Genomic DNA, 8,700 nt, shown 5'->3' on the forward strand with positions numbered 1-8,700 from the left:
AATAATAATAATAATAATCAAGAACATGATCAATTAAGAACACTTAGGCACCATATGAACCCTATTAGAACTAGTGCCCCATCTTGTTTAGTTTTTCCTTCTGATGTATCTAATTTCAACTTTAAACCTCAAATTATTCAACTTTTACCAAATTTTCATGGCTTAGATTCTGAAAATCCATATTTACATCTAAGAGAATTTGAGGAAGTTTGTAACACTTATAATGATCAAAATTGTAGCATGTATATAGTTCGATTAAAGCTTTTCCCTTTTTCTTTAAAAGATAAAGCTGAAACATGGCTACAAAATTTGAGATCAAGTTCAATAAGATCATGGGAAGAAATGCAACAACAATTTCTCAAAAAGTTTTTTCCTTCCCATAGAACAAACTCTTTTAAAAGACAAATTACTACTTTTTCTCAAAAACAAGGAGAAACATTTTATCAATGTTGGGATAGATATAAAGAATTACTTAATACATGCCCACATCATGGTTTTGAAACATGGAGAATAGTTTCTCACTTTTATGAAGGTCTAATACCTAAAGATAGGCAAATGATAGAATTCATGTGTAATGGAACTTTTGAAGATAAAAACCCAAATGAAGCTATGGAGTATTTGGATTCATTAGCAGAAAATGCTCAAAATTGGGATAATATAGGCACAATAGAACCACCAACAACTAAAATCAATAATTCAACAAATGGGGGTGGTATCTATAATCTTAAAGATGATATGGATATTCAAGCTAAACTTGCATCTTTAGCAAGAAAAATTGAGTCATTAGAAATGAAAAAGAGTGGTCAATTAAAAAGTATTCAAGAAATTGTTTGTCATATATGTGATACACATGATCATGCTACAAAAGATTGTCCAACATTACCTTCATTTAAAGAATGTCTCCATGAACAAGCAAATTATGTTAACAATTATAAAAAACCAATACTAGATCCTTTTTCAACATCATATAATCCTGGATGGAAAAATCATCCTAATTTTAGTTGGAGGAATGATAATAATGCACAACCCTCACAACAATATTTTCAAAATAACCAAAATCATCAAGGTTATATTCCTTATGTTACACCTCCAAGAAAAAACTTTGAAGATGTAATTCATGCATTTATCCAAAAGCAAGAATCTATCAATATTCAAAACAGTCAATCTATGACTGATTTGAAAGAAACTCTTGCAAAATTTGCATCTGCACTTAATATTCATGAAAAAGGAAAATTTCCATCTCAACCTCAACCTAATCCTAAAAATCAAAATCAAGAATTAAAAAATGAAAAAATTGATCAAATAAAATCTGTTATTACCCTTAGAAGTGGTAAAATAGTTAATGATCCATATAGTAATGAAAACAAGGATCATTTAAAATCAAAGAGTAAGGATGATAATCCTGATACTTTTGAGAATGATGATACCTTAAATTCTAAAAATAATATGTTGAATGATAAATCATCTGAAATAGTAAATGAATCAAATAAACCTCCACCATTTCCTCATGCATTAACAAATCATAAAAAACAAAAAAATGATTCTGATATCTATGAAGTTTTTAAACAAGTAAAGATAAATATTCCATTATTAGATGCTATTAAACAAGTACCTTCATATGCAAAATTTTTAAAAGACTTATGTACTGTGAAGAGAAAATTGCATGTGAAGAAGAAAGCATTCTTGGCTGAACAAGTAAGTTCTATTCTTCAAAATAATTCTAGTTTAAAATATAAAGATCCTGGTTGTCCAACAATTTCATGTATTATTGGAGAAAATAAAATTAAAAAAGCTTTGTTAGATTTGGGAGCAAGTGTGAATTTACTTCCTTATTCAGTTTATGAAAAACTTAATTTAGGAGAATTAAAACCCACTTCTGTTACTCTCTTACTGGCGGATAGGTCAATAAAAATATCTAGAGGTATTGTAGAAGATGTGTTGGTTCAGATTGATAAATTCATATATCCTGTAGATTTTATTGTTTTGGATACACAACCAATAGAAGTACATAATGAAATTCCAGTAATATTGGGACGACCATTTCTAGCAACTTCAAATGCTTTAATTAATTGTCGAAATGGAATAATGAAATTGTCTTTTGGAAATATGACTCTAGAACTTAATGTGTTCAATTTATGTAAACAACCAAGTATTAATGAAAATGAATATGATAATGAAATTGAAACAATTGTGGAAGAAAATATACAAGAAGAAAACTTAAATCAACAATCTGTTGTTTTTTCAATAGAAAGTTTTGAGTCTGAAAATAATTTTAAAGAAGATGATAATACAAAACTTGAATTAAAAGTTTTACCATTCGAATTGAAATATGTATTTCTTGGTGAAAATAAAACATTTCCTGTTGTAATTTTTCCACTCTTCTACCAAATCAAGAAGAAGATTTAATTAAATTACTTAAAAAATATAAAAATGGAATTGAATGGACTTTGAAAGATATAAAAAGTATAAATCCTTTAATTTGCACACATAAAATTCATTTGGAAGAAAATACTAAAACATATCAACAACCAAAAAGAAGGTTAAATCAACATATGAAGGAAGTTGTTAAGAATGAAGTATTAAAACTATTAGACGCTGGAATTATCTATCCAATCTCAGATAGTAAATGGGTAAGTCCAACACAAGTAGTACCTAAAAAGTCAGGCATCACTGTTATAAAAAATGAAAAGGGAGAATTATTAATGGCTAGGATTCCATCTAGTTGGCGTATGTGTATTGATTATAGAAAATTAAATGATGCAACTAGAAAGGATCATTTCCCACTACCATTTTTAAATCAAATTCTAGAAAAAGTAGCAGGAAATTCTTATTACTGTTTTCTTGATGGGTATTCGGGGTATTATCAAATACCTGTATCATTAGAAGATCAAGAAAAAACTACTTTCACTTGTCCTATCGGAACTTTTGCATTTAAAAGAATGCCATTTGATTTATGTAATGCTCCGGCTACTTTTCAAATATGCATGTTAAGTATTTTCAATGATATGATTGAAGAATTTGTAGAAGTTTTTATGGATGATATAAATGTTTTTGGAGACTCTTTTGAAAATTGTCTTAAAAACCTAGAAGAAGTATTAAAACGATGTGAAGAAAAAAATCTTGTTTTAAATTGGGAAAAATGTCATTATATGGTTAAATCTGGGATTGTGTTAGGTCATGTGATATCTGAAAAAGGAATTAAAGTTGATAAAGCCAAAGTTGATGTTATTGCTAATTTAACATCACCAAAAACGGTCAAAGAAGTTAGATTATTCTTGGGTCATGCAGGTTTTTATAGAAGGTTTATAAAAAATTTCAGCATAATATCTAAACCAATTTCGAGTCTTTTAACAATAGATACACAATTTGAATGGACTCAGAAATGTGAAAATGCTTTTAAAAAAATAATTAATCTTTTAATTACATCACCTATTTTACAACCTCCAGATTGGTCTTTACCATTTGAATTAATGTGTGATGCAAGTGATTATGCTAAAGGAGCTGTGTTAGGACAAAGAAAAGAAGGAAAACCGTATGCAATCTATTATGCTATTAGAACCTTAAATAGTGTCCAAATAAATTATTCAACTACTGAAAAAGAATTAGTTTCAATAGTATTTGCTTTAGATAAGTTTCGATCTTATTTAATTGGTTCTACTACTATTGTGCACACCGATCATTATGCCGTAAAATATTTATCAAATAAACAAGATGCTAAGCAAAGATTAATACGGTGGATTTTATTGTTGCAAGAATTTGATATTATAATTAAAGATAAAAAAGGAAAAAAAATGTCGTAGCCGATCATTTATCTAGAATAATGACTGAATCATCTTATAATGAAATACCAATAAATGAAAATTTTCCAGATGATCAGTTGTCTTATGCTACTATTATGCTCTGGTTTGCTAACATTGTAAATTTTATTGTGACAAATAAAATGCCTTCTCACTGGAATTCATAGGATAAGAATAAATTCTTGATAGAAGTTAAAAAATTTTATTGGGATGATCCTTACTTGTTTAAGTATTGTCCTGACCAAATTTTTCGACGATGCATACCCGACAATGAAGTAAGTAATGTTATTAAATTTTGTCATTCTGAAGCATGTGGGGGTCAATTTTCATCCAATAAAACAACTGCAAAAATCTTACAATGTGGATTTTATTGGCCGTCTTTATTCAAAGATATGCATTTATTTTGCAAATCTTGTGAAAACTGTCAGAAGATGGGATCAATTTCAAAACGAAACATGATGCCTTTATATCCAATCATAATTATTGAAATATTCGATAGTTGGGGGATAGATTTTATGGGTCCATTTCTATTATCTTTTGGATATTCGTACATTTTAGTCGTTGTTGATTATGTTTCAAAATGGACTGAAGCAATTGCATGTAGAACTAATGATCATAAAGTTGTTATAAAATTTTTAAAAGAAAATATTTTTAGCCGATTTGGAATACCTAGAGCAATAATTAGTGATAGGGGAAGTCATTTTATAAATAAATCATTTTCTTCTTTGTTAAGAAAATATGGCATTACACATAAAGTTTCTACCACATGTCATCCTCAAAGTAATGGTCAAGTTGAACTTGCAAATAGAGAAATAAAACAAATTTTTGAAAAAACAGTTAATCCAAATCGAAAAGATTTGTCTTTAAGATTAATTGATGCATTATGGGCATATAGAACTGCATTTAAGACATCATTAGGGATGTCACCATATAGGTTAGTTTTTGGTAAGCATTGTCATTTACCGGTTGAACTTGAACATAAAGCTTATTGGAAAATTAAATCATTTAATATTAATTTAGATGATGCATTTAAATTAAGAAAATTGCAATTAAATGACCTTGAAGAATTAAGAAATGATGCATGAAACATCTACTAATTTTAAAAGCGCGGAAATATTTTTTTTTTTAATAAAAGCTCGCATTTTCGAAATAACATTTAAAAATGATCTTAAGTATTTGACAATAAAAATAGTGCGTAAACATAAACGAGTAAAAAATGTGAAAATCATCAGCGTATCAAAACCAGCGTGTAAAAATGTTCATATCATCTCAAATCACATAAAAACAAAATGCGGAAAACATGTGGTCCTCGGGTCGTGTCACCCCACCAGGTCTGTCTACTCAATGTTCAGCACCTCCAGTCCTCTCAATAACAAGCTCACCTGCATCACACACGCCTAGTGAGGCTAAAGACTCAACACACCTGTGCCGTTAATAACAAGTACATATACATAGCACACAGCAGTGAAAAATATCATACTCAACATATCTTTCATGAACTTAAAAACTTAATACCAACATACCTTTCCTGAACTTTAAAACATGAACATAAACGTGTCGTATAAAATCATGCCGTGTCAAATCATGTCTCTCATATCATCATATACGTGTCAAAACAGCTCATCATGTCATCAAAAACTTAAACATTTTTTTTTAATTGAATTCAGTTCATTAGTTGTGACTTTCGTATCAGCTCTATCCTATCATCTCTATTCGATGGATCCATCTATAAAACCGTGGTACCCGGCGGCAGGGGACATCAGCGACAGCATTACCCGCCCACTGAGCCCGGGCCTCAGCTCATCATTTCTCATGTCATCGTATACATATACATCGTCAGTCACAACCAATTCTCATCCTTCAAAAATATCATAATTTTCATCACTTAATAAAAACATGCATATGCTTAACTTTTCTTTTAAACCAAGCATGCACCGTATTTATCATAATTGCGTAAAAATCATAAACATGATGCATGAACATTTAAAATATCATGAATTTGTGCTCAGGGCGCTGCCAGGACCAAAATCTCACCCCGAGTACAAAATGACCATTTTGCCCCTGGAAAACCCAAAAATTATCGTTTCACACCTGGACCTCTAAAATTGACCCGAAGTGTACCAAACTCCTTAAAATATCCCAAAACATATATATGAGTACTCCTAGACGTAAACTCGAGCCCAAACTCAAACTTAATCGATTCGTTTTAAAACTTGGACCGGGGTCCCGGTTTTAATCCGAATCGAACCAAAATTTCCCCAAATTTTACCAAACTTAAAACATGACTTAACATCACCATACCAGACTTAAATCCACTCAATTCGAACCCCTTAGAACCTTTAAATTCTCGTTGATATGCTGCTGGATTTTCAGAACTTGCACAACTCAAAACTCTGTTTTATGCTCCTCCCTTAGTTTCGCTTCAAGCCTTCACCCAATGGAACCAGTCCCTACTCGAACACACCTAGACCACTCTAGGCTCCCCCTGGGCATGCTGAACCCACGGCTAACCTCCCATGCAAGCCTACACTACCGGCCCGATCGTTATGCTCCAAAAGTGCCGAACCGAGCTTCTCTCCCCTACGTTTGCAACCGTTAACCTCGATGGTTCCAGCGGTGGTTGGGCCACCTTGGACCGTGACTCAGACCCACCAGGGTCTGGTCCATGTCCAAGTTCAGTCCTCGCCCCACCGGCACCATCCCCACTTCGATCCATCATGCACGCAAGACACACTACCGATAACACTCCTCGATCCAACCACCTAAAGCAACACCCACCATATAGAACCCCAAGACTACACCTCAGAAGTGTTTTCAGCCTCCTAAAAACTCGAATCCCACAGCCCCTTGCACAGAAATACATGAAAACGTGAGCATCCACCGAGGAAATGCAAGAACACAACAAGAATTTGACAACCTTCATGCTCATGATTGGATCGAGAAAACCTTTGGTAAAATCACACATAACCACATAAATATGACGTGTAAGATGCAGAAATAATAGTACGGGACGTGCCTTGAATTATATTGAATAAAACTTTGAACGATCGCGCGAGGGAGGGCACCGGAGAGATTTTCTTTGCAACATGAAGCTTGGTCGAAGCTTGGCTATGCAAAGGGGCTGAAACGGATACGATGTTATTGGGAAAGGGGAAAGGAATCGGCTAGTGTAGGGACCATTAGGTTTAATGAGTGATTAAGTGATATATAAATAGTTAACAGTTAAATAATTAAATAATGGGCTTTAAATCATCATTTAAAGGTTTTAAAAAGGTTTTAAGCCCAAAAGGCTTAAAAGTAGGCCCATTAAATCAAAACACACTCTCGAAAAATATTTCGTGTTGGCAAGTTCTTGAAAATATTAGCCGAACCCTCAAAAAGTTCTCCGATTTGATAAAATTCGGGTACCGGATTAAAATAAAATCTTGAAATGGCTACATGGGAAGGGAAAGAAGCTTTCTTTCCAACGTCCCAAGAAGAATGTGCCCTTGAAGAGGCAAGCTCCGAGTCCCGCTTTGGCAGCTACACCAGTTAAAGCTGACAAAACTGTTGACATATGTCATCACTGCAAGAAGTTTGGACATTGCAGAGAATATCTTGCCCAGAAGAGTTCTTGAAACGGTATGTTCTATATTGAAGTAAACATTTCAATTAAATCTACTACTTGGGTATTGGATACCAGCTGTGGCTCACATCTCTATAATGATTTACAGGTGATGGGAAGAAGTAGGAGGCCCAGGGAAGGTGAGACCTTCTTGAGGATGGGCAATGGAGCAAGAGTTGCTGCGAAGGTCGTAGGAGATGTTTACTTGTTATTGAATAATGATTTTAAGTTGATTTTGAGAGATGTTTTGTTTGCACCTAAGTTGGTGAAAAACATTGTTTTCATTTCTATGCTTGATAAAGATGGATATTCTTTTTTATTTAGTAAAAGTGTTTGCAACATTTACAAGAATCAATGTTTAATAGCTACTAGAGAACTTGAAAACGATATCTATAACTTAAAATTTAAAGATATTCCACTAAACAATGTCCAAGCAGTAACAACAACAAAGAAGCGAAAGCAAGATACTCTAAATACATCATAATTATGGCATGCTCGATTAGGACATATTTCCCTAAGAAGGATGAACAAGCTAGTGGGAGTGGGGATGTTTGATATGTCCGATATTAATTCTCTCACTACTTGTGAATCCTGTCTTAAAGGAAATATGACCAAAATTCTCTTTAAGGGCCATGTGGAGCGAGCCAAAGGGTTATTCGATTTGACCCATATCGATGTGTGCGGTCCGCTTAGCATCACCACTAAGCATGGACATGCCTACTTCATCACCTTTACCGATGACCTTTCGACGTATGAATATGTGTATTTGATTATATACAAATCTGAATCCTTTGAAAGGTTCAAATAATTCTGAAATGAAGTAGAGAAACAATTGGGACAAAGCATCAAGTCACTTTGATCGGATCGAGGTGGTGAGTACTTGAGTGTCGAGTTCCAAGAGTATCTTACGGAGAATGGGATTCTCTTAGTGGACTCCGCCCGCTACACCGCAGTTGAATTGTGTTTCAGAGCATCGTAACCGGACTTTGATGGACATGGTTCGGTCTATGATGGGGTTCACGGAGTTGCCGCCATCGTTTTGGGGATACGCGCTTGAGACAGCGACACTGTTGTTGAACAATGTCCATTCAAAGGCAGTTGATAAGACACCATATCAGATATGGATTGGTAAGCCTCCCAAATATTCTTATCTTAGAATATGGCGATGCCCTTCTTATGTGAAGCAAGTAATGGGAGATAAATTGGATAGTCGATCCATTTTATGGTACTTTGTGGGATATCCAAGGAATTCAGTTGGATATTATTTCTATCATCCCCAAGAAACAAAGGTGTTTGTTT

General features: G+C 33.4%; 1 non-coding gene across 1 annotated transcript; it reads right to left on the bottom strand.

Annotated features, from left to right (window-relative positions):
- Positions 1-386: 386 nt before the first annotated feature.
- Positions 387-497, bottom strand: LOC140965570 (small nucleolar RNA R71). The gene has a single exon (XR_012173110.1). It is a non-coding gene; the product is annotated as a small nucleolar RNA R71 (small nucleolar RNA).
- Between the last annotated feature and the right edge of the window lie 8,203 nt (positions 498-8,700).

Source organism: Primulina huaijiensis, unplaced genomic scaffold, assembly GCF_012295235.1.
Source record: "Primulina huaijiensis isolate GDHJ02 unplaced genomic scaffold, ASM1229523v2 scaffold11123_ERROPOS214507, whole genome shotgun sequence".
Classification (NCBI taxonomy): domain Eukaryota; kingdom Viridiplantae; phylum Streptophyta; class Magnoliopsida; order Lamiales; family Gesneriaceae; genus Primulina; species Primulina huaijiensis.